Source organism: Trichoplusia ni, chromosome 7 (assembly GCF_003590095.1).
Source record: "Trichoplusia ni isolate ovarian cell line Hi5 chromosome 7, tn1, whole genome shotgun sequence".
Taxonomy (NCBI): domain Eukaryota; kingdom Metazoa; phylum Arthropoda; class Insecta; order Lepidoptera; family Noctuidae; genus Trichoplusia; species Trichoplusia ni.
Window position 1 is genome coordinate 4,476,158 of NC_039484.1, and position 23,310 is coordinate 4,499,467.

Genomic DNA, 23,310 nt, shown 5'->3' on the forward strand with positions numbered 1-23,310 from the left:
AAGTGCTGGTGCAGCGCCAACGACTGGCGTTCTTCGTCTTGAACCCAAATGTATACGTATAATTGTTATACATGTAGTATGTCCGTCCATTCAATAATGTCATTGCTGTGACTGAAAATATAAATGGGGATTAACAGGCGATATTCCAATCAGAAAAATCGGTCTTGTATCAGTTTCTCCGATTATAAAAAGTATAACCTTTGATATTTTAATAATCCCTTAGAGAAATAAATGTAAATCCAAAATAAATGTACCCTGAGGTGGCACATTACACCAAAGAACTTAAAATTAAAACAAGGTTTTACTAGCACATGTTTCGTAGACTATGCTACGAGCTACTACGGTATCGTAGCAGCTGTATTATACATATATGCAAAAAATTAAGCGAAAAAAGCTTTTAAAATTTTCAAATAGACATTATTAGACTATTTTTTGAATAGATGACAACATTAAACCCCCATCGAAATAGTTTAAAGTCATTTTCAAAGTTCACTTACCAATGAAAAGAGGCATTCAAAATATACCTGTAACTGTAAATTCATATAAATAACGACCCATTACGGTAGTTAAAAACGAAGAAGACGAGGCTTTACCGTGAGGAGGGTCGCAGATCACGACCCAGCCCCGGGTCTTTAAAAGGCGCATAGGCAGGCATCATTTAATAGTAGTTTTTTGATGGCCTCAGTATGTTTGTAAAAAATGAAAGAAAAAGCAAATTACCTGTATCACATTGAAGAATTTTATTCAATGAACAACACCGATTTTTAATAGACACACATTTGAATACTATATGACTAGATATTATAGGAATCATATATTATAAGAGTGGGAATAATAAAAATATATTTTATCATATCACCTTTTATAGCCACTTGAAGGGGTGTAACTGAGCCCTTCGGACAATCCATCCCCAATTATTTATATGGAAACATTTTTTTCCACAATCAGTCTATTCCTTCCACCACAGAGTACAAAAAACATTTTGATTTCGTAGACACGTAACTAGACACATATAAAGATTGATCTACATATTTTATTTATCTGAAATAGAGACTTTGCACGGCGGCGTTAAAATAGTAAGTAGAAGTATCGGTAAAATATAATGAGCACTAATAACCATAAACAATTCAAAAAAATGTTTAGTTTGTCGTAGATATACCTTAGTTGGAACATACCCTTTATTCACCATACGATAAGTAAGTAAAAGATTATGATCACAAAATACCATAAAATAATTAATGTATTATTAAAATGTATCCAAAAGATAATGCCTTGTTTTAGAAGGGGCAAGATATTTTTTTTTTCTTACGATATAATATTTGAATAGTTCAATACTAAGACCTAGTAGACGCATGTCTAGTATGACTCTACTATGACCATACGTAGACCACAAGCCATACGCACGCTTTTGTCAATTGACGATTTCTTGTCGACGGAGAGGAAGACGAAATCAATCAACTCCAAACCGCACTGAGCGCGATGTGTCACAGGTGAGATCCAAGCGCAGGGAAAGCGTTAATCTAAATCACGAAAGCTTATCCTGAACCTGGGTGTCTCTGGACAGGTAACTTGAATGTTTTAACCCCCTCGCGAACTGCTAGGTGCGAGTCTTTATTTTTTAAGAAATAATTGTCAATTGACGAAATTGCGCATGGCGTGCTGTTTACGTGGACAGGAGATGGAATATTGCAACCGACTTTTTTTCTTACTTTATCTTAAACATTTATTATAATGAATTTTATTCATGTATCTTAAACACTACACACGACTAAATATAGAACTTTAATTATTAGATTACAGGTTACATTTCTTAAACACCGACAAGAGGCAATCTGATTTTTATTGGAAGAGCATATATTAATTTAACAAATAATTTACTAGAACTTATTAATAAGTGGATTTGGTATCTATTGTTATATTTGTGTGGAGATGATGTCAATGTCCTATCTCTAATATCCATTCATCAATAGATAGAATATTGTAAACGGCCTTTAAAAAATAAATAAAAGAGCTATACCTAGACACGAAATGAATGAGGTATAGAGACAGGTAACATGACCCTCTTCATGAGGGTTGTATGGCTAAAATCCGATGTGCAAACAAACTTATAGACGAAAGCTATAAAATTCAAAATCAAGCGAAATTGAATTTTGCAACGATCAAGATAAGGTCTAAATGAATACCAGCCATATAAAACAGTATGTTGGTAATTTAACACACAGGAAACGTGAATCTGTATAAAGTTTCTATGTGTGGGTCATGTTAACGAAACACTTCATAATTGAACTCTATTCGTATTTCTGCATGCTTTACATATATGACGGATGCAGGGAGTGAAAGCGAGACAGGTAGGGGAATAAATCAATAATGCTGAAACGCATCTCGATGTAAATATACATATGACGTCACACACACATGAGTAGGTACCCCCCTGTCTGGTCACGTTTGCCTTGTATTAAGATTAAAATACAACTGCACTACGATTTTACTCCATTTGACTATTTTTATAGCAATTAGAAATGAAAGACGGTAACGATTTTTCTTATTGTGCTTGGTGGTCATTATTTTTTTGCCGAACCAATGGCAATGACTAGAAATTTTTTGTATGACGTATGCTCGCGAATGCTCCAAAATACATAATAATCAGTTCTATTGGCACTTATAAAAAATAAGTCGAGGTAACTTTGCGGTTCAATGCCTGGATTTGTATCCACGACATGCAAGTATAGAACTTGCACTAAAACAGGCAAAATACCAATGTAACTCTTTCAAAGTTGTATGTACTGTCTTAATTATTCTAAGACACTACTGGCAAAACGTTGAAGGAAAACAAGATAACTAGCACTTAAATCTGAAATCGCCAACCCGTGAGCTAGCGTGGCGATCAATGCTCAAACATTCCCTATATGGGAAGAGACCTGTACCAAGTCGTAGGAGAGCTATATATTATGTATATTAATGATGTCACGATTTAGATCATGTTCTTACAGTAGTATTGAGGAATGACACTTCGCCAAAGGGCGTTCAGAAAAGCCCGCTGGACATCTTATATGACAATGACAACACATGATTCTTACGGTTGTCGTTTCCCTATGCACCGTTCTTAGATACTACGTAAAACGGTCTGCCTCTCCGAAGCAGGGGTCTTAAGCTTTATGTAACTGCCATCGTTCTTTATAAGGTACCTCGGGGGACCGTGAACCTGATGACCGAATGTTTTGAGCAGCTTCCCGTCGACTGACACCATGATATACGCTTTGCAGGCCGAAGTGTTGATGCAGCGCCATCTAAAGCCAGCCTTAGTTTTGAAGCCATATGTGTAAGTAAATTCGCCGTACATAAAATACTTTCGGCCATCTTCTAGTTTGATTCTTTTAAATAGCTCTGAAAAATAACACCGTTTTAGTCAAAGCTTCTTAATCTATTGAGATAGAAAGGTTATTTAGGAATATCATACTACCTCTCACGAGGAGTCGCTCGCTTTTGACGCATATACTATTTTAAGGTATTTAATATAGGCAATATCTTAGGGAATTGTATTTCTTAAATATCAAAATAATAATGAATACAGCTTGTCAACATTCATTTTAATAAATCTTTAAGAAGTGTTGGCAAAATATGAAAGCACAGTTAAAAGTATGAAAGAGTGACGGAAGAAAAAAAAAAAAGATAATGAAAGAAATTTGTAACATCCCAGCAATTTGTTTTTATGTATGATATATTTTATTTACAATTTTACAGATATCAGCAATAGACTATTTTAGGATGGAAATTCATAAATATGGTGTCAAATAAAACGCGAATGACTGCATAGCACTTTATTGAAAAACTAAAACTACACTAAAACAAGACCATGCGTTATCTTACAGTGATCAGGTAAGAAAAGCTACCTTTAAAACCGTTGAATGAATTAAACACTTTTCACACAATTTGTCTAGTACAATGAGTAATCGAAAACTACTACGTGCGTAGCGGGCTTTTGTGAACGGGCTTTGAGGTGAGGTCCACAACAGTCCTCACATAAACTAACAGCGAGTGACTATCAAGTAACCAAGGCCGTAAGATAAGCTTTCAGAATTCCATACGCATTATGAACCACCGTTTACTCGGTTCTTGTGAAAAGGGTCTAATTCACAGATATTAAAAAAGAAACAATAGTGTGAGAACAAGAGCTTAAAATTTATAAATTTACAGGTTTAAACAAACAATGTACTAGAGAAAACCCCATGGTCCAAACTAAAAGCTAATTTAGAAGCACTTGTAATTTCACAAAATTTTTGGTTTACTGTAACTTTATACGAAATGTAAATAATAAATGAAAATGACAGACGAGTTCTTTTGCTCCACCTTTAAAAGGAGACTAATATATTGCATTTAAGTAAGTACGACAGCACAAGATAGGGCGTAATGCGACGTCTTTTTTCTAGTTAAAGTCTACAACAAATAAAACTTTAAGAATTGTTGTTAGAACCTCTGATTAGACGTCACGTATTCTATGTACTTCATAGTAACATGGCAGTTCATAAAAGTAATAATTAATACATTTAAACAACGTGGATTAATTATCACCACCACCATATCGTGTAAGTAATTGTAGGGGCCCATTGTCGTCCCTCTGTATAAAAAGGCTTTGACGGTTACAGGCAATACTTATACTAAATAATAATTTAGTTTTATCTACGGCCCCGTGGCAACAAAACCTAAATATTTTAAAATAAAATTACAGTAAACCTAACAAGAACGATTATCAAAATAAAATCCAAGACAATTTATTCTAAACTTAAGTAATGATATTTTTGATTTCCCTAATATTTACTATGATGCTATTGTATTGTGAAGAAAATAATACATCCAGATCAATATAACAGGTAAACATACAGTAACGAGTGAGAGTAAAACAGAAATTTAACGTTTGTATAAACAACAATGTACAATAATCAAGATATTAAAGAATTCGCACTAAAACAATAGGCATTGTGTATATTAAGTCTACTTTAATTCTAAGATTTATTAGTGTGCAAAAGTACCTTTACAAAAATACCATTAACTAGTCGATTCTTAGTTAGTATTTAACCTAAAATCAGTATCTAATCTAAACACACAAATTTAATTCTAATTTAAATGAAAGCAAATCGCGTTTAATTAATAGATGAAGCCCGTAACCAATTATTCAAATAAAGCACAATATTTCAAAAGAATAACGATCTCCATAATAAATCGACGCCCTTTCTATCCTCAATGATTGTAAACATTAAAGAAAATTAACGTCAAAATGGACTTGAATTTTCGAATAAGAGCCGAGGTCACTGACCACGAGTACAAATCTTTCCATCACACTTTTGACGGACCCGTGTTCTGGTAAGCCTTCGCAAGTAGATTAGAGACTAATCATACCTTCAAAAAGGTGGCATTAACTGTTTATATAGCTCATTTATTTTTTCCACCAATTGATGTTAAATTCATGTTTTTAAATGTGATTATTGAAGTGAAGAATTCTACTGGTCTTTTCTTTTAGTATAACATTGTTTAGAGAATGTTTGTTTTTCTAGATAAGAAAACAAGATTTCAATTTAATGACATTAACCATCTTTCTTCGCAGCAGCCGATTTCTATTTAAAAACAATAATTTTAACGTTAAACTAAATAACGATTAAAAATATATATCAGAGTATTAAGCTAAATCAAGACTACAAGCAATTAAGTAGCAGTTTTTCTAAGGTAACTAATAAGAAATCTGAGCATTTTGACAATGGATTTACATTATTTTGCATACTTGCCGATTTTATTCTGATATGCCTACCATCATGTTTTAAATTAAGACCTTGTAGCTATGAAAACTTTTTGAACTACTGTAACGATCTTTCCTAGTACCTACAAGAAATAAAACTAAACTGCTTGCGCTTTCAATTAGTATTCATAAACAATATAATCGCAAGACTTATTGATATTATCCTTAACGAGCTTGTATCTTCCATCTTCAGTTTCGGCGAAGACCTTTGGAGCATGTAAATGTTCACCCGGTTCTTTCTTTATGGAGAAATCGTTATTCACAATAACACCGACATAGCAATTGTTCGTGTTGATACATCTCCATCGTTTCTTCAAATAAGGTGTTTTTGAGTAATAGTGCCCTTTGTATTTTAATAGCAGCTTATCTTGAACCGTCGTGATCAATTGAACTGAAAATAAAAATCAAGTTTTAGTTTTGTAATGGAGAATTTTGAACTAAATTAAACTTAGAAATAAAGGATGATTTTGATCTAAAATAAAAGAAGGAAAATAAAAGAATAAAAGCCAAACTATTTAATTTATTTTTAAAATTTTCATGCAAACTGGAAAGCATTCAAAAATATGATGAGATAAAGTAATTTAATAAAGTATGTTTTTTTTCTGCAAACAGAAAATACTTTTAATTAATATTTGTTTACATGGTAAACCACCAATGTAAACCAGATTTAGGATGTAAATGAAACAGAAAATAGACATGTAGGCTATTTAATGAACCTATATATTTGAATTTAAACAATAATGCTGACTAGGTCACTGCTTAATTAATTTTAACTTAATCTATATTGATATATACAAAGATTATAATACTGGTGGACTGGTGGTCTACCGACAGCTCATGGAGTAAGACCGTTGCATTAGTGGGAGCAAGACATAGCATAGAACTGGCAATGATAAAGCCATCCAACTTTAAAGTCTATAATATTATTCTTAAACTTAAATGTGAAAATAAATACATTTATTATACTTTTATGCTTAATAAATAAATTAATAAGCCCGATAAAATTGTACAATATACATATTATTATTATTAAATATCTATTTACATTATATTTTTTTTAGTGCCGTGACTATAAACTGTGACTGTAGTGAATATAATTTTACACACACTATTGTTTTTGCGTTTTTCCACAAGCAAAATCATTCTTACGCGATTTGACTCCAAATTTAATAACATACGAGCATAACAATGACCATCAAGTGTCAGAGGGGTGGGGTGTAGAAAAATATTAAGTGTATTTTAGACTTTTCATAAAAAAAACAACTCGTCTAAGAAATTAAATACTTGTATCGCAGGATGATATCACGAACATTCAAGTCACATGCACAAAGACAACCTCTCCGAGGATTGACCTCACTTCACGTCGCCCGCAATGGTTTTGGCCTGACTACCTATACAACTCAACTATTCGCGAAGCAAACTTCAATTGAATTGCATATGCTGTGGCCGTATCCAGGAGTTCTTCTTAGTGCTTTCATAAGTCCCATTCAAGTTCCTGTAGTACAATTTGGGGGGGTGTTGATGTGCCTTCGATTGCTTTAGTATAGTCAGGTTTTCGTCCACAGTGACAGTAGCGTAGCAATGTCGCGTGTGAATACATCGCCAGTTCCACTTACTTCGAGGAGACTTGGCATAGCAATAGCGTCTAAATCTCAAAAGCTGTTGCCCACTCAGCGTGGTTATAAGTTCACCTGTAAGTTTCAATGGGATATTACTGTATTCAAATGACTTATTTTGGGTCTACATTTTCTTTACACCAATCTACTTGTGATCGTTGATAGTGGAGGGAAATAAAACAAGGATTTTGAAATTTGCATTCATTGAATTACAGATCCATAAGTTTTACAAGACTAGAAAAGTTATAAAAGTTGAAGACATACTTTCCTAATTGAACATTTTTTTTTACATTGTAATTTCTACTATAAATAACTAATATAACTACAGACGTAATGTCTTCTAAAATCTAACAATAATCTCCTTTAGCGTGTTACCACATCAAACGATGGATATTGAAATGTGTTAGTCTATTTCAATAGTTTATTTCTACTCTTACAATGGATCGGTGGTATGGAAGCGCTCTGACACGACTTTCTGACACTGGCTAGGCAGTAACAAGAAGGTTCATTTACTTTCTACTAAAGAGTTTGCACAATTAGAATAGTCATTTGTTTTCATCCATTGGCGGCCACATTGCCGGGACCCGTTAGTGAATAAGCGGATACACGAAAAGGGGGGTAATCGGTGGTCTACTTATTAATAAATAACGACTAAACTCATAATTGTACTACATTTAACACTCACTACATTTTTTCTAATACTTCATTCCAGTTCGCATCGAAACATCTTCATTGATTTTTAACCGATGACGCTTCTAAACCTTGTGACGTGTTCAGGTTCTTATAATACTCGTCAACGACAGTCAGCATTTGATCATGATAATTCACCTTTTGTGCGTTCGCATCTGAAAATTTATGATAAGTCAGATTGAAAAAGAAAAGGGAATATATACAGGTTAGATACCTACATCATAGTATGTACTCATACCTTGTACCTTCTATTGGCGGGTTAGGCGTAGGAGAGGGGGGGCTTTCTAAAGTTTTTAGGCGTTATGGGGATAAATAATAAGACAGGTGTGTGTGTGTGATTTTTACCTTCAAAAATCGCTGCTTCATAGCTTGTAGCCACACTTTACATATTAATAGGTAGTTTTTGTGTTTCGTCTCTAGTAAAACAACACGGTAGCAAAATGACGACAATTTGTATAACTTCACATTGCATAGCTAATATATTAGGTAATCAAAGTCTAATTTTAAGTGCGACACTTTAATTCCATCCATTGAATATTGACAAAGACAAAAACAAAACAATTACAGCTACATATTTATTAGAGAAATACAAAAATCGATATAATGAATGATCGATGTTAAAATCGTAATCTAATTAGAGGCATACATAAATTGATGAATCCAAATGATATGAAAGAGTTATAAAAATACAAAGATGGACTACACTAGAGAAAAATATTAAAATTGATGTGTTGAAGTCTTTTACCTCTAGGTAAAAGACTTACAAATCTAAAGACTAGACTGTTTGGTTTAAATATTTTTAAGAGTAAAACTATCCGAAATACACCTAGAATTGCTAAAGGCAAAAATTCGATATTTTAATTAATTTAGAGTATATTATACTTAGTTTATTAAAGACATAGAGAGAATAAATATGATTACATCAAATTGAGATCATTATACTGCATGTCAGCAAGCTTAGTTATACAAGCTCTTCTTTGTCTCTATAAGACTCATTCTTTGAGTATAAGGCAGAACAGGCTGGCAAAGTCGAATATGAATGGGAATCATTACCAGCCTTCAGCATTTTCCTAAGCATTGCTAGGTTCATGAGTTTTAACGTATGTTTACATACAACGACAGTCTATCTGATCTCCTAAATCTATTTGAATGGGTACCCCAAACCTAGGTAAACCTTAATCGATACATGACAGACATTCAAAAACCTTTTAATATCTAAAGACTAGAACTACATATTTGGTTTAAATACGTTTAAGAGTAAAATACATTAAAAATATAGAAACCTAGTGTTCCACTACGCTAAGGGCTACCATATTATTCTTAATTTATTTAAGATACAAGTAAAGAGAAATTGCGATTAAACCTTATTAAAAATTAAATCACCCCTCAATACGCAAACTTGGTGATACAAATTCTTTTCTCCTCTATGTAAGCAATGCCGGGGAGGATGTACCGAATTTGTCAGACATGACATATTTGGCAGCCTATATGATCTCCTAAATACAAGGGTACCACAGTAATGGCAAAAAATCTAATCAAAATTATTTCATTAAATCAATAAGTGCCCCACTTGCTGTCTTCAACATTATCTTCTGTCGATGCGAGTGTTTCAGATTTTTGTTTTTTATTTTCGGTATTGCCATATCAATGTGGAGAAATGCTTTGCATTGCGGGAAAGAACTGCACAACCATTGGTCACAATTCTCCACTTTGCCTTTCAAGTAAAATGTAAAGCCATTGTGCAATGCTATTTTCTTTCCTCCGGCCATTGGGACGATATGCACTGTAAATAAGTATTAGTAGGTTGTAGTAATTAAAAACAGGTATTTGACTAACTACTTTTTATTTATCTCATGCACTACAAAAGTATATGTACAATAAATATTAACAATGTATCAAAATACACCGAAACGTACTGAAAATCTTTTCAGTACGTTTACGGTGAAAACTAAACATTTATAACAAATATTTCTAAATATATACCAACATAAACAAGCTACAAAAGTTTTTACCACGCACTATCTACTACTTTTCAAAGCAACATCTACCGGGCAGTCACAGAATAGTTATACATTGGAAAGTCCGTGTCATATAACAATTTCTTTTTGTGTAAAGACAGAAGAAGAACGAAAAACCAAGACGATTATATTTATTAACCACGAACTAAACAAAATCTCACAGCATTCGTTAAACCAACTGTCTGTCTGCATCCAGACGCAACCAGCTTTTTTTAGGTCCACCCGTCTGAACGGGGTTCCTATCCATTTACATTTATGTTTCGTTACACACTCAACATCCACGAATGCTCGTTCCAAGTCTGGGTGTCTTGTACTTGTCTTGGTGTGCACTCATCTGGGTGTACGTAGTGCAGGATTAAGGCAGCTCGGGTCCCTTTTTTTTGTTGGCACTGAAATTCTTCTTTTATTTTTGCTATGCTAGCCTACCAACTTACATAAGCGAAGTGCAGTGTAAGTAGTACAAACAGTAACTTGTTAGAAGAGCACTCAATTTTAGAAATGTGTTAACCTTTTTTGTGGCCAGACAGGCGTTAGAGCGCAGTGCCCTATTCGTGAAGCCGATAGCACCTGCTCCTCTTGGTACGTGGTTAATCCGCCACTGATTGTATGTGTGTATAATCCCCGCGACACAAGGATTACATTCCTCAGTGCGGGCAAAATAATTTCTTCCTGTTTAATCTTATTTTTTTTCTCATATACGCATATATTTCCCAATACTGGTTTTATATATGTTCTTTTTAGGATGATTATGGTCCGTTTTGGATTTGTAAATCGTGTAATTCTCATTGGTTACTAGAAAGCATTTACATGTTTTTTTGGCACTGCACCCCCAATTGAATATCAAACCTTTCTTCTGGTACCTTTTATAGAAAGTGTAGCCTTGATATAGTAGCACTTTTCTTCCAGTCGTCAAGGTTATTAGCTCAGCTGAAATCACGAGACAGTTTTTGTTAAATTATTGGCAGATGATGTGTTTTTAAGATGAAGATTGTTTTGTCATAAATAATATTGTTTTCGTTCGGTAAAAGTATTTAAAAATTGGTTCAATTTACCTGGGCTTACTGTCTACAAAGACAAAAACTTACCTCAATGTTATTATGGTTAACATAAAACTCCGAGTACAAAAATGATAAATCTTTATTTGATGTTATATTACAATGCATTTTTTTTAAGAATTAAATTAAAACTACGATAATACATAAATGGTACTTATGTACCAGCATGAACTTACGCTAGCCAGCAGCTGTCTTATATTCAAACCCAGAAAGCGCTCTGTTTACTTGCAATAGCAAGCCATTTACTTTGGCCTATAATCCAAGTTATTATATACCAAGCAATCCGAATTTTACGATCCTTTTCGGTCTAAGACGTCAGTTAGGTCACCAGGTGTCCAAACACGGAGGTGCTCTTAATCTTATGACTCGAAATTAAGAGGTTTTTTTTCGTAGTATCTTTCGGCACATTAGTGTTATATTTGATGCAAACATTCATTTTCTTGTATCGCACTTTTAACAAGCTGCTTAAGTCGATCATTCATGGACTCAGTCACAGTTACTGTTGTTAGTTTATCCCAACAATTTCGAAGATAGTGTAGCTTAAAGACGGATCTTTATCTAGGTTTTCCCGCGTTGCATTTCGCTCGCCAACCCATACACACTAGACTGACTCTTTAATTCTATTACTACAGGCAGTTTCACATCCTCATTCTTTCTTTGTCGCAACAACCACGACAGTACTTGAATCCCTGTCTTCTATCTCACCTTAATGTAATAGCCCGCCTGTACACAGTAATGCAGTTTGCAGGGAGGGTGGTTATGAGACATGACGACTTTAAGTATTTTGTGACTGGAGTCCAAGAGTAAGCCAGCTTTGCACTTCGGGTAGGATGTGCAGCACCAGCGATTCCCAATGGTTGTTTTGTAGCGCAAGAAAAAGGTGTGCCCTTGGTAAAACAGACTTTCTTTTCCTCCTTCCAACTTTATGAATTGAACTGTAAAAAGAAAGTTAAACATAAAAATTCCGTTTTTGAGAAAGACAAATCAGGGGATTTGTTGGGGATATTTAACTTTATTTTAAGGGGTTTTGGGAGGCATTTAGAGAGTTTAGAAGGGGGGCTGATAATGCTCTCCGTCAGCTCACCATAAATGGCATTCGGCGGTAGTCGCGGGAGGTATGCTGCCCTTAATTGAAGGTTAAAGGCAGCGCGCAGTGTTTCCGCGTGCCTCTCAATACGCGGAAGGAAGAACAACTCCAATTTGATGTCGCGGCTCTAGAAAGGAGCGTCCCTGCTTGGGATCTCGGTAGTTTGCATCTGGTTACCGTGGTCGATGAGTGAAGCACTGCGGTGGTTTTAGCCCGCTAAGAGAACGGCAAACATACATATATGTACTCCGCTTTCTCAGGGTGAAGAGAGTAAATCTTTTCCCCGTGTAAAAAAGGCAGTGTTTATTGTTGTGGGATCTGCGAAAACGTGACCATATGGAAGGTAGAAATATTTTGGTCTATTTTAGCCCACGTAATAAGTTTTCGGAGAGTTAGAGTTCGGTGCCTTTTTGCCTTCCCAAGAAGGAAGTCTATGAGAATTATAATCAGAGTTCGAAACAAACGCAGTTTAAAATATGCACAAATAACACTCAAATGTACCTATTTAAATATCTTTTAAGGAAGGTGTATGAATAGCGTCTGAATTTGAACAACTAAACTCCGCTGACCTCTCCTAAAATGTTTTTGGTCGTTAATAATTAATTAGGATGCTTATACTGAAAGAGTGAATATTTTTATTGAATGCCTTGAAGTAAGTCATTATGGTATGGTCAATGAGAATCAGTCCTTTTTTGTATTTTAGCCACCTTACAGATATAAAATAAAATTTATATTATTTATGTTCATCGATTTACTGGGAAATCTCATACTTGAAAGCATTTGGACGACATTTGTGTCATTTGCGTTTTATTTGCATTTGTGTTGTTTAGCAATAATAGAAATTAAAAGACGACAAAAATTTCAGTATCTGTACTTTTTACACTACAATTATCACAATAAAAAAGACATAACATAGCTGTTTTAATAACGTCCTAAAGTTATATATTGACAAAAAAAAACACTTTTAAAGTGCATCTATAATTGTCATTCAGTTTAAACAGGATAAATATATGGATAGGAACAACAAAATATATAATTTGAAAACATTTTATCTAGGTTATTAATTAAATATGACAGTCTCTCGAAATACGTTAAAACATGAACATATTTGAGCAAAGTTGTCATAACAACTTAAGTACTCTCATTTACAATCTTCAATAAAGGTTGACAAGATACAATGACTGCAAAAAGTTGCTATCAATTAACAATTTCTAACAATTAACAAGTATTAAACTTAACAGTTAACATACAGAGTAACAAAAAACTACTTAGATGAAACTACAAGTAAATTAACAATCTTAAAAACTCTTAAAGAAAAACGATACAGCAGTGAGATCATTTATGGCTGAGCTAAGATTACAACATTAAAATGGGTAAAATCCCTTTTTATAATTTCAGTACATTTTTTCCGTCTATTTTCAGAACTTATTCAATATCTACTACCAATAAGTCACTGTCTCTCGTCTTATTTAAGTTTCACGTTACACTTTAGTTAACAAGCTTAGTACCCTGGCTTACATATCACCGTTAAGGAGCACTTATTTCTCTCTCTTCTTCTCTCCTCTAACTTTAAACTTAATTTTCTTTCCTTCTCTGGTAACTGTTGGTTCATGGTTGTGCACAGCAAAATCCTTCAGGACTTTATTGATATCTTTCATGAGAATGAAAGCAGGACATTGTGATCCTTTAGAAGAACATTTCCACTTGACAGCTTCCCCTGGCCACGTATGATCTTCATCGTAAAGAAAATCTCTGAGAACTAGCACCTTCCTCCCAGGCGGAACTTGAAATATACCACCGACAACACGTTTATGTTCTGTTAAAGCTGTTGAGACAAAAGAAAACATGCATCATTCGTAATACTGGTGTTATAGATAAATAATCTATTGCTGAAGTGATTGTAAGTGAACAGTATACTACTTATAAGGTCTCTGGCAGAAAAAATCCGCTACCTACCTTACAAACCTTTAAAGTGTGGAAATAATTTCAATAACCACAACAGTTTACCAAACGATTCAGACGCCATAGCATACAGTCCTTATTATTATTATTTTATTTTGCATCACATCACAGATTCGAGACGTGACGTAAACGTCACGAACAGTAAAACTACTATAAAAACTCACACTTTTATTCCCTATCTTTAGATAAATTCTCTTTTCTTCTTACTGACGTCAGTGATAATAATTTCACGCCGTTTACATGTTTAAAAATATTTTTAGTGCATTACAATTTCTACAGAAGATTCTAAATCTACGTTTTTTTAAACACATAAAAAGTGGTGCAATGGATATTTTATGATATTACATTTATCGAATAAATTACTTACTAGATTCATAAATAAATAAGAAGTACATAATTAAAGTTAAAATCGACTAGAACTTTTTTGGAATTTACAAACACTCACTGTTAATAAAACGCTCTTATATACCAGTTTTATAAAAAAACAATATTTTGGATGATTTATGATTATTTGATGATTAGTTTAAATGCCTCCTTTCGTAACGTCCTGTTAGATTACATGATTGCTTGAAAACTAAATTATTATATGTTTTTAGTTTTCTTTAAACTTTTACATACTTTCCTGAAGGAAGGCGTCTATAGACTGGTTTTTCATGGTTGAAGTGTCTTAGCTTGGTTCTGACAAACTTATTGCTGTCTTCGCTGAGGACCACGAAAGCTGTGCAGCCTTTATTCTTCAACGAACAGCGCCATCTGTTGCCTTTGGTAAAATGGAATGTATAGCCCTCCACCAAAAGCAATACTTTTCCAGATTTCAGACTAAGAAACACAGGATCTGAAAAAAAAAACATTAAATGTTAATGCCAGAATGGGCAAATGTCAGCAATTCCATGCAGTGATGATGGATTCTTTCTCAAATAATATTGGTTTACTGAATTAACTCTTTTAATATAACATGCAACATGTTTATTCTGGAACCATGGTCATGGGGTGGGATAAACAACCCTTGGAACCTTTGAAATATTAAGCTGTTGTGTTTTTGGCAAATTTGGGAACAAATTGCGCAAGCATGAGTGAATTTCCCAAAACCATTTTAATTTTATACCACTCAGAGGAAGTCTAATAAAAAATCAAGAAATAAAAAATAAGATATACAGTTTATTTAATCTGATAAACATTTTATAGATAACATAATTCTATATTAATCAATAAAATAAGCAATAATTAGTGTAATCGTAATGATTCTTATGCTTCTAATACAACAGTACAGGGACATTTTAATTTGTGAACACTAATTAAGGCAACTTGCATTAACATTAAGATTAACGGAAAAGTAAGTGCAATAACACTTGAGGGCCTAACACCACGTATTGAAGTAATATTATTGTAGCCGTGGAAGCGGGACAGCACTTCTAGACCTAGAGCGTCTCTCTTTCACAACTGCAATAATATGACTTCAAGAGGTAGTGGTAGGCCTCTGTACAACGTCTTTTATAAACCGATGTCAACCATTTGCTCTGGTTCATATATTTACCTACTAGCTAAAGTGATTGATTTTAATAGACATTTCGTTTAACACTAAGTAAGTAAGTTTCTTTACCACGTTTTCATTCACTCACTTTCTTGTTTGTATGTTTGCTTATTTGTCGTCCCGGTTGGATTTTTGCAACTCAATTTTGAGGCACTTCCCGCAGGCTGAAATTTTCAGGGTAGCTTCAAACCCGATGACAATGCAATTTACAATTATAAAAACGGCTGGACCAATTTTAATTAAATTTTAATGGAGTGAAATTTAAAAACGTGGGTATTGATTTGAGATTTCTTAAATCTATTTCTATTTATTAAACTTATAAGATTTCTATTTTTAACATTAAATTTTTGCGTATTTTCCAGATGAAGTGAGTTTGTATGATGGCCTATTATGGCCGTTATGGGTGAGTCTGGTCCTTATAATACACGATTCGTCCTCACCGAGGATCACGAATGCGTAACATTTCTTATTGTGAGCAGAACAGCGCCATCTGTTTTGAGTCATTTTTGATCCTGTCACTTTGTGGAATGTATAACCGTTAATCATTAGAAGAACCTTGCCTGAGACTAAAGTGATGAAACGAGGATCTGAAAAAGTTACATACGTTTTAAAAAGTTCCTTAAATGCAAGTTATACAGGTTATTTTGTGCACGAATGAAGATATTGAGACTTAGGTATACCACGAAAACAATGAAAGAAATTTTCATAGAAGACATATTTAATTACTAATCATTCATTAAGACAAGTATTTTTTTAGCACATTTTTGCTTTTTTTCGGCGGAAAATATACTGGCTGCTTACTAATATAAACTTAAAAATTATATAACATGAGATCACGATTCATAATGACTAGAGTATAAACGCGAATACCACTAAATATTTTTTATATTTTTTGAGTAAAACCTGCTTCGACGCGTTAAATTAGTAGGCTCTTTATACCTAATATAATACTCGTTTTTCTTAATATAATTAGGCCAACCATGGTCGTGGCTGCCTGCAGACATTATTATATGCAGTCTTCATTCAGGAGTATGTAGGTAGTGCATCCCCTCATCTTGGAAACCTCTCTCATATCTGGTTCTGGACCAGACGTTGTAGCGGCATGAGGCTTAGTAATCAGACTAAAATAGTCATTTTTTTTTGGCGCCAAATATGCCGAATTTTACGGTTTTGTAGCAATGACTAAGCAATGAGCAGATTAACTTAGAGCCGATTTTTCAATCGTCAGATAACTTTTACCTGTGGGATAAATATGGCCGTTTGACATATTTTCTATACAAAAACTGTCAAAACTTCAAACATATTTGTCGAATAAAAGTTATCTGGCGATTGAAAAATCGGCCCTAAATCTGCCGCCGCCTGTGGGCAGATTTAGTTTAGATTTTATAGGCAAAATAAAATATGGTGACTTACTCGTACGTATGACCTCATACCGGACTAAAAAAAATGGCAGCTTTTCATATTATTTAGAAATGGAAAAAATAACGATTTCTTATTTAATTGTACTTGTGCTTTGTATTAAAACAGGGCAAACAATAATATTTTTTGCAACCGATGCATTGTGTGAGAGTTTTTCTTGTTTTTTTATCAGCCTCACGACTTGATAAGTGGGTGCGAAGTTTTTCGTAGCAACCCACACATCTCCTCATCTTGAATCCTTTTTCGAGATAATGTAGATTGCTTGGTATGAGTTCTGAAAAAAAAAGCTTGTTTATTTTTGGGTTGATTAGGTGTTGCGATTTATTGAAGCAGTTCCGTACCTAGGTATGGCATCGTTACGTGCCGTGTGTGTTTGCTTTTGCCAGTTGACGTGATCGTTTCAGTCGCGTGACAGAACGCTGTCATCGACTTTGTCTATTTGGACTCGCTGCTGCGGCCAACCTCATGGGCACCGACCAAAGCGTCGGGCTCAAATATATATATGATGAGGTCAGAGGAGCTGTCCCCTGACCGAAGTACGTAAAAAGTACTGCGTCAATAATACACATCCTCCACGCCGCTCTCATACCTAAGGAACTGCCGCAATTAATCGCTAAACTTGTATCTAGTTACAAAGCATGACTAATATAGGACTTATTGTGTAAATGCATATGATAATTATTAACAAAGCTCTATACCTATATAACAATACCAGCCTATATACGTGCTACTGCTAGAAATAAGCCTCTTTAAGAATAGGGAAGGTTGAGCTTCATCACCAAGCTAGTATACAACGGGTGGCGGTTTCAAATATTTGGAATAAAGGTTTATTCTCCATGATTTCCTTTACTGTTAGTGAGAAGTCTTAAAATAATAATTTTATTCTATTATTTATGTGTTACTGTTAATTTACGTAATTCAGAGTGCAGATTAACAAGCAATTCAGCAGATTAATTGGCTGAGTCAGTTAAAGTGGAAGAAAAGAATTATATTTTTGCATCAACTAGATAAGGTCTTACGATCATGCATATGGTAAATTGCATAAATCAGGTTCTCGTTTGAAGTAAACATGTAAATTAGTTGTACGCTTTCGTTCATGTTTCCTTTAAAGCCGGCTTCGGTAATACCGTGTCGGTCACTATCTTCCGCAATATTGAAAGATGACTATTCATTGATAATTATACGAATATTTTTAAAAAAAAGCACATTTCCATAAACTATACAGGTAATGGGTAGTTACGATGACTGAAAATTACCTGTATAGACATCCAAGTAGTCCTTTAAAAGCTTCAATAAAGTCTACACTATCTTTTTGGCAATTTATTTGCAGCATCATTAACTGATATACATGAGCTGGGCATTAATAGGGACTGTACCACATATAAGCTCAAGTTTTAGGTACTTTCCTCCACTAATTATTGCTTTTCTTTAGTCATCATCATCGTCATCATCTCAGCCTATTGCCGTCCACTGCTGAACGTAGGCCTCCCCCAAAAAGCGCCAACCATCCCTTTATTTAGTATTTTTGTTTAATTCTACATTATATCACATCTTGTTTTTTTTTAATGCTTTAATTAGTGTCTCTCTTCTTTTCCCAGTATCCATTAGTTTGTTGTCATGATCTTTGCGCGTAGTTAACATTTATTTTATCAACCCATTTTTATATTTAATATTTTACTTTGTTCATTTTCCAATAATCTGGCTCTCTATACTCGCATTAAACTTTCTTTGGCAAATATTTTAAAGTTCCACATTCAAAAGTTTTTTGTGGTAGGAGGTTTTTTGATAGTCACTGAAGTATGGAAATGATCCACTATAGCGGTTCTTCACTGTTTTAAATTGTCCATCACCCTTTCTTCATATATTTTTAACTTCTTTAAATCTTTATCTCTATCTCTACACATTCACAAGAGGAACTTAACGCTACTCTGCCAGAAAAGATTTCATTTCCTGAAAATTAGTATGTTTCATATGACTTTCGGCAGATAATGTTATTTGCCGTTAATAAGGTTTAATTTTCACATTATGCCTCCTTTTATTTTTATAATAATCCGGAGGTTCATGATGACGGTTTTCTAGTAGTACCACCATTTTATTTTTTCTGCTTTAATGTAGGAAAGCTCGGCAGGATCGAAATGTATTAGAACAAGCATAGCGCACACCACCATGACTCAAATGTGATTTCTTATCGATAGTGTATCCGTTTACAATGAAAAGACTGGCACTTCTTTGGTTTCAAAACATGGAGACTACCTGAAAATGAAACGTAGGTAGTAGGTCAGATATTTTATTACGCTGGTGATAAAATTTGCAAGAAATAGGATTTACCTGTTTTATAAGTATCCTTCTTCTCGGCACTTCTTCTCTATGTTGCACTGATCCTTGTCGTGAAAGTTTGAATACCGCTTTAACAAATACATTTTGATGCAACCGAATAACTGGTTAATTATCCGAGTGACTTCCACCACGTCTTATTATACTATTTCAGTTGGAAGACAGACACCGCTCTATGCCGCGTAGTGCGCAGTCTCGCTTTAACTTTAAGATGACTTTAACTGATTCAACAACAGTAAGTTCAATATTTAGTTTTACCATCCGACATCTTTACACACACTTTACTATGGCTTTCAACATTTTATTAATCAATAGTACGAGACATAAAAAAATAAAAATAAACGGATTGTGTCATTAGTGGCATAAGAGAAATAATTAAAGTCATATACACTATTTGTATTTTGACGATTCAGGGGATAGCGAATCGTCGGGGAATTGATGAGATTTGAAAGTGACGACAAGTCCGTGGTGATAACATTAAATAGATCTATGATACATGCAATTCCCAACTACTAGGTATAAGGCTAATACCAGAGTAGTAGAAGGGAAAATGAATAAATTGTAATCTATCTTTTAATGAGGTATAAAAAGACTGAATTCGCTGCACATAATTATTAAAGTACGTAAAATTTACCTCGTGAAGTTATTACAAAATCACATTATAATAAAAGTAAAACAGGTTTTAGTATACAAAAATGTTTTACAGTCAACGGCAAAATGTTATGCACGTTATTTTGTAATACATAAAATAAAGCCCATTCTAACCTAACAATATTCTTACAAATAATAAGTAATATGTGATATCTAATCAAAAGTCACAACTCTGTATACAATTTCATGTAATGACGGGGCGGCAGCTTTTCTCAATGACTTTGCTAAAATGTACATGTAAACACTAACAAAAAGCAAATTATATTTCAAATGAGAGAAGTAATACTTGTCTCATGTTGCTATATTAAATATATTAATTCTTTTCGCACCATGTCACGCCCTCTTACTATAATACCCTACAACTATTGTGTGTTCATTGGAATCACCTGACTAGTTTAGGGCCCAACTATAGTCCATATAGTCAGCGCAGACGGAGAGGTATAAATCTCACCCAGTTGCCAGAATGTTATTTACGCGAGCACTTTTGTCAGGTTTAGGCTAATACAACATGGCGCTACATCTATACTAATATATAAAGCTGAAGTTTGAACGCACTTATCTCAGGAACTACTGGTTCGATTTGAAAAAATCTTTCTGTGTTGAATAGACCATTTATCAAGGAAAGCTATAGGCTATATAACATCACGCTGCGACTAATAGAAGCGAAGGTATAATGGAAAATGTGGAAAAGACGGGAAAAATTCTAACCACGTGGACGAAGTCGCGGGCAACAGCTAGTTCGATAATAATTCGCAAATAGGAAAGTTCTTTTTTTTTCAAACAAACTAAATAACAAAAATTTATTTCAAATTCTGAAGACTCTGTGCGAAAGTTCATTCATAGAATTACTTACTTGCGAATAGAAGGCATTACGTTTACTCGCGGCATCATGTAGTAGGTAAAGCGCCTGTTAGGTACTCATGTCTCATTGCATTTTTTTGAGATTTTAAATAATTCCGTAAATATTAAAATTCATTAAAATTTATATTAGTTATTATCGAACTTTCTATATGTCGCTCCGTGAATACAAAAGGGCCACAACAAAAAAATAAAAATCGTTTTATTGCAAAAATGACACCTGAACCGACTATATATTATAGTGAAAAAAAAACTAATACGCATCTAATGATATATTAACATCTTATATTTAATTAAAAAATATATAAAATATTAAAAAAAAACAGTTTCAAAAATTTTTTTTGGCTGTCCTGTAAAATTTATGGATTTCGATTTGTGTCCTTTTTGGATTCAAGGAGCGATGTGTCAAACTACATAAATAACTACATTTTCACTAATGTAGCGCCACGCTGTATATACATAACAATTTTAAAGTTAATGTTCAAGTGCCTTATGAAATTTCTCTTTCCCCTACTCTTCTCTGTCTGCACAGAATCAAAATCAAAAATTGGCATGGGGACGAGGACGTCAGCGACATATTACTTTCTTACATAATGACCAGATTTAGTGACGAAATACTGTGGTGGTTCGTGATTATGCTCCTCTACAATCTTTGTTATTACACAATCACTATTTAAATGTAGATAAGCTTTACATTTTTTTGAAGCAGCATTAGAACATGTATACCTACAGTTACCGTTTTTCGCCATAGTGTTTTTACTAAAAGAGTATCCATTTAAAATCAATAGTTTGGCACCATTGAGTGTCTGCACGAAACGTGGTCCATCTGTAAATGAATTAGAGGCAGTGAATAGGTCGATCATTTAATACTTTTTGTAGTAAAGCCTTCTTGCAAAAAAAACCTTTTTATTGAAAAAAAAAAGCGTAGCTCGCTCATTTAGCATACCATACACAAAAATACAATGTACCTATGTGTCGTCAAGCTCCTAAAACTAGTCGTGGATAATAATAAAAAAGCAATCTAATAAGAAAAAAAATGTATTTCTAAATGTTAAAACAAATACTATGTTAAATAAACTACATTTTTATGTAATGCCCACATTCAGTAATACAATATTTGGGGGGCTCATGAGTATGTTTATGTTCTGAAATTTTAATTATTTCATTATCGACGTTAATATGAATGTAAGCTTTGCAACTTTTTGAGACAAAACTAGAACAAAGGTATCTGGTTCCACCATTTTTTAAACTACCATTTTTGCTGTACGTGTACCTATTTAGTATGATTAGCTTAGAACCTTTCATTGTTTTCACGAATTGAGGTATACCTGAAAACGATTTTTAATAATTAGATAATTTAAAAAAAATATTGAAGCACAGGACATAAACATTAGTTGGTTACAACACCACTGAAACAGTCTTTATTTGTAATATTGCGATTTTCATGCAAAGCGAAAATGACACTGAATTTTACGTAAAGGTATTTTTTTATCTAAGTGCTTGTACCCCCTGTACATAACCGAACTCTCTGATCTCTGGCAGCTGGTAAATTTTTACCGTAGCAGGTAGAAGAAACGACTCTACAATTAATTCTTACGTATCGATGTTCTTTTGTTTTAAAATACGGTTGATAGAAAATAAAAAATCACTTACCTATTCAAACAAAGTAACTAATCACTTTTTACAGGTCAAAACTTAACACAGCACTTAATTTGCCCGTCTGATATCGCACCTTAAATGCTCCTACTGCGTAAGTAAAAACGGGGCTACAAACTCCTGTAGAAGAATTATAAGAAATCTACTTTATATAATAGAGAATATTGGTATGCTTTGTGCGAAGAACTAAGCAATTATCCGAAAAACATTCATGCACTACTCCAAACACAAAGCAAAAGAAACCTACAGTAAAAGATAGGCATAATAGATAGTAAACAAGTATATAGTAATATCTGAACACACCGACTTTTATTAGAAAACAAGACATATTTTTACGAGAGATATAAAATCAATTTACTTAATAATTACACATAATTCATTTTTGTAGACATCAACTACTCAATATAAAATATCGACACTGGCTACACCAAAAACATACGCCTCCAGTGTTACCATAGTGAAAAATTACAATTTAATATATTTCCCAGATTTGACTTGCATATATTTGACAGGTTCGTGGTTGTGTTCCAGACTGGCTTTAAAGATGACGTCATTGGCTGATATGTGTGCGAATGCCTTGCATTTCTTACTGGCTGAAGAGCAGGTATATCTGGACCCGCCATGACGGACGGACCCACTCCTGAA

At 33.8% G+C, this 23,310-nt stretch overlaps 2 long non-coding RNA genes across 2 annotated transcripts; both read right to left on the minus strand.

Moving 5' to 3' along the window:
* Nucleotides 1–10,958: 10,958 nt before the first annotated feature.
* On the minus strand, nt 10,959–18,672 carry LOC113496254. The gene is made up of 3 exons (XR_003400798.1): nt 18,423–18,672; nt 11,344–15,051; nt 10,959–11,039 (listed from the first exon to the last, which is right to left on the minus strand). It is a non-coding gene; the product is annotated as an uncharacterized LOC113496254 (long non-coding RNA).
* Nucleotides 18,673–18,763: 91 nt separating this feature from the next.
* Nucleotides 18,764–20,735, minus strand: LOC113496255. The gene is made up of 2 exons (XR_003400799.1): nt 19,495–20,735; nt 18,764–19,419 (listed from the first exon to the last, which is right to left on the minus strand). It is a non-coding gene; the product is annotated as an uncharacterized LOC113496255 (long non-coding RNA).
* Between the last annotated feature and the right edge of the window lie 2,575 nt (nt 20,736–23,310).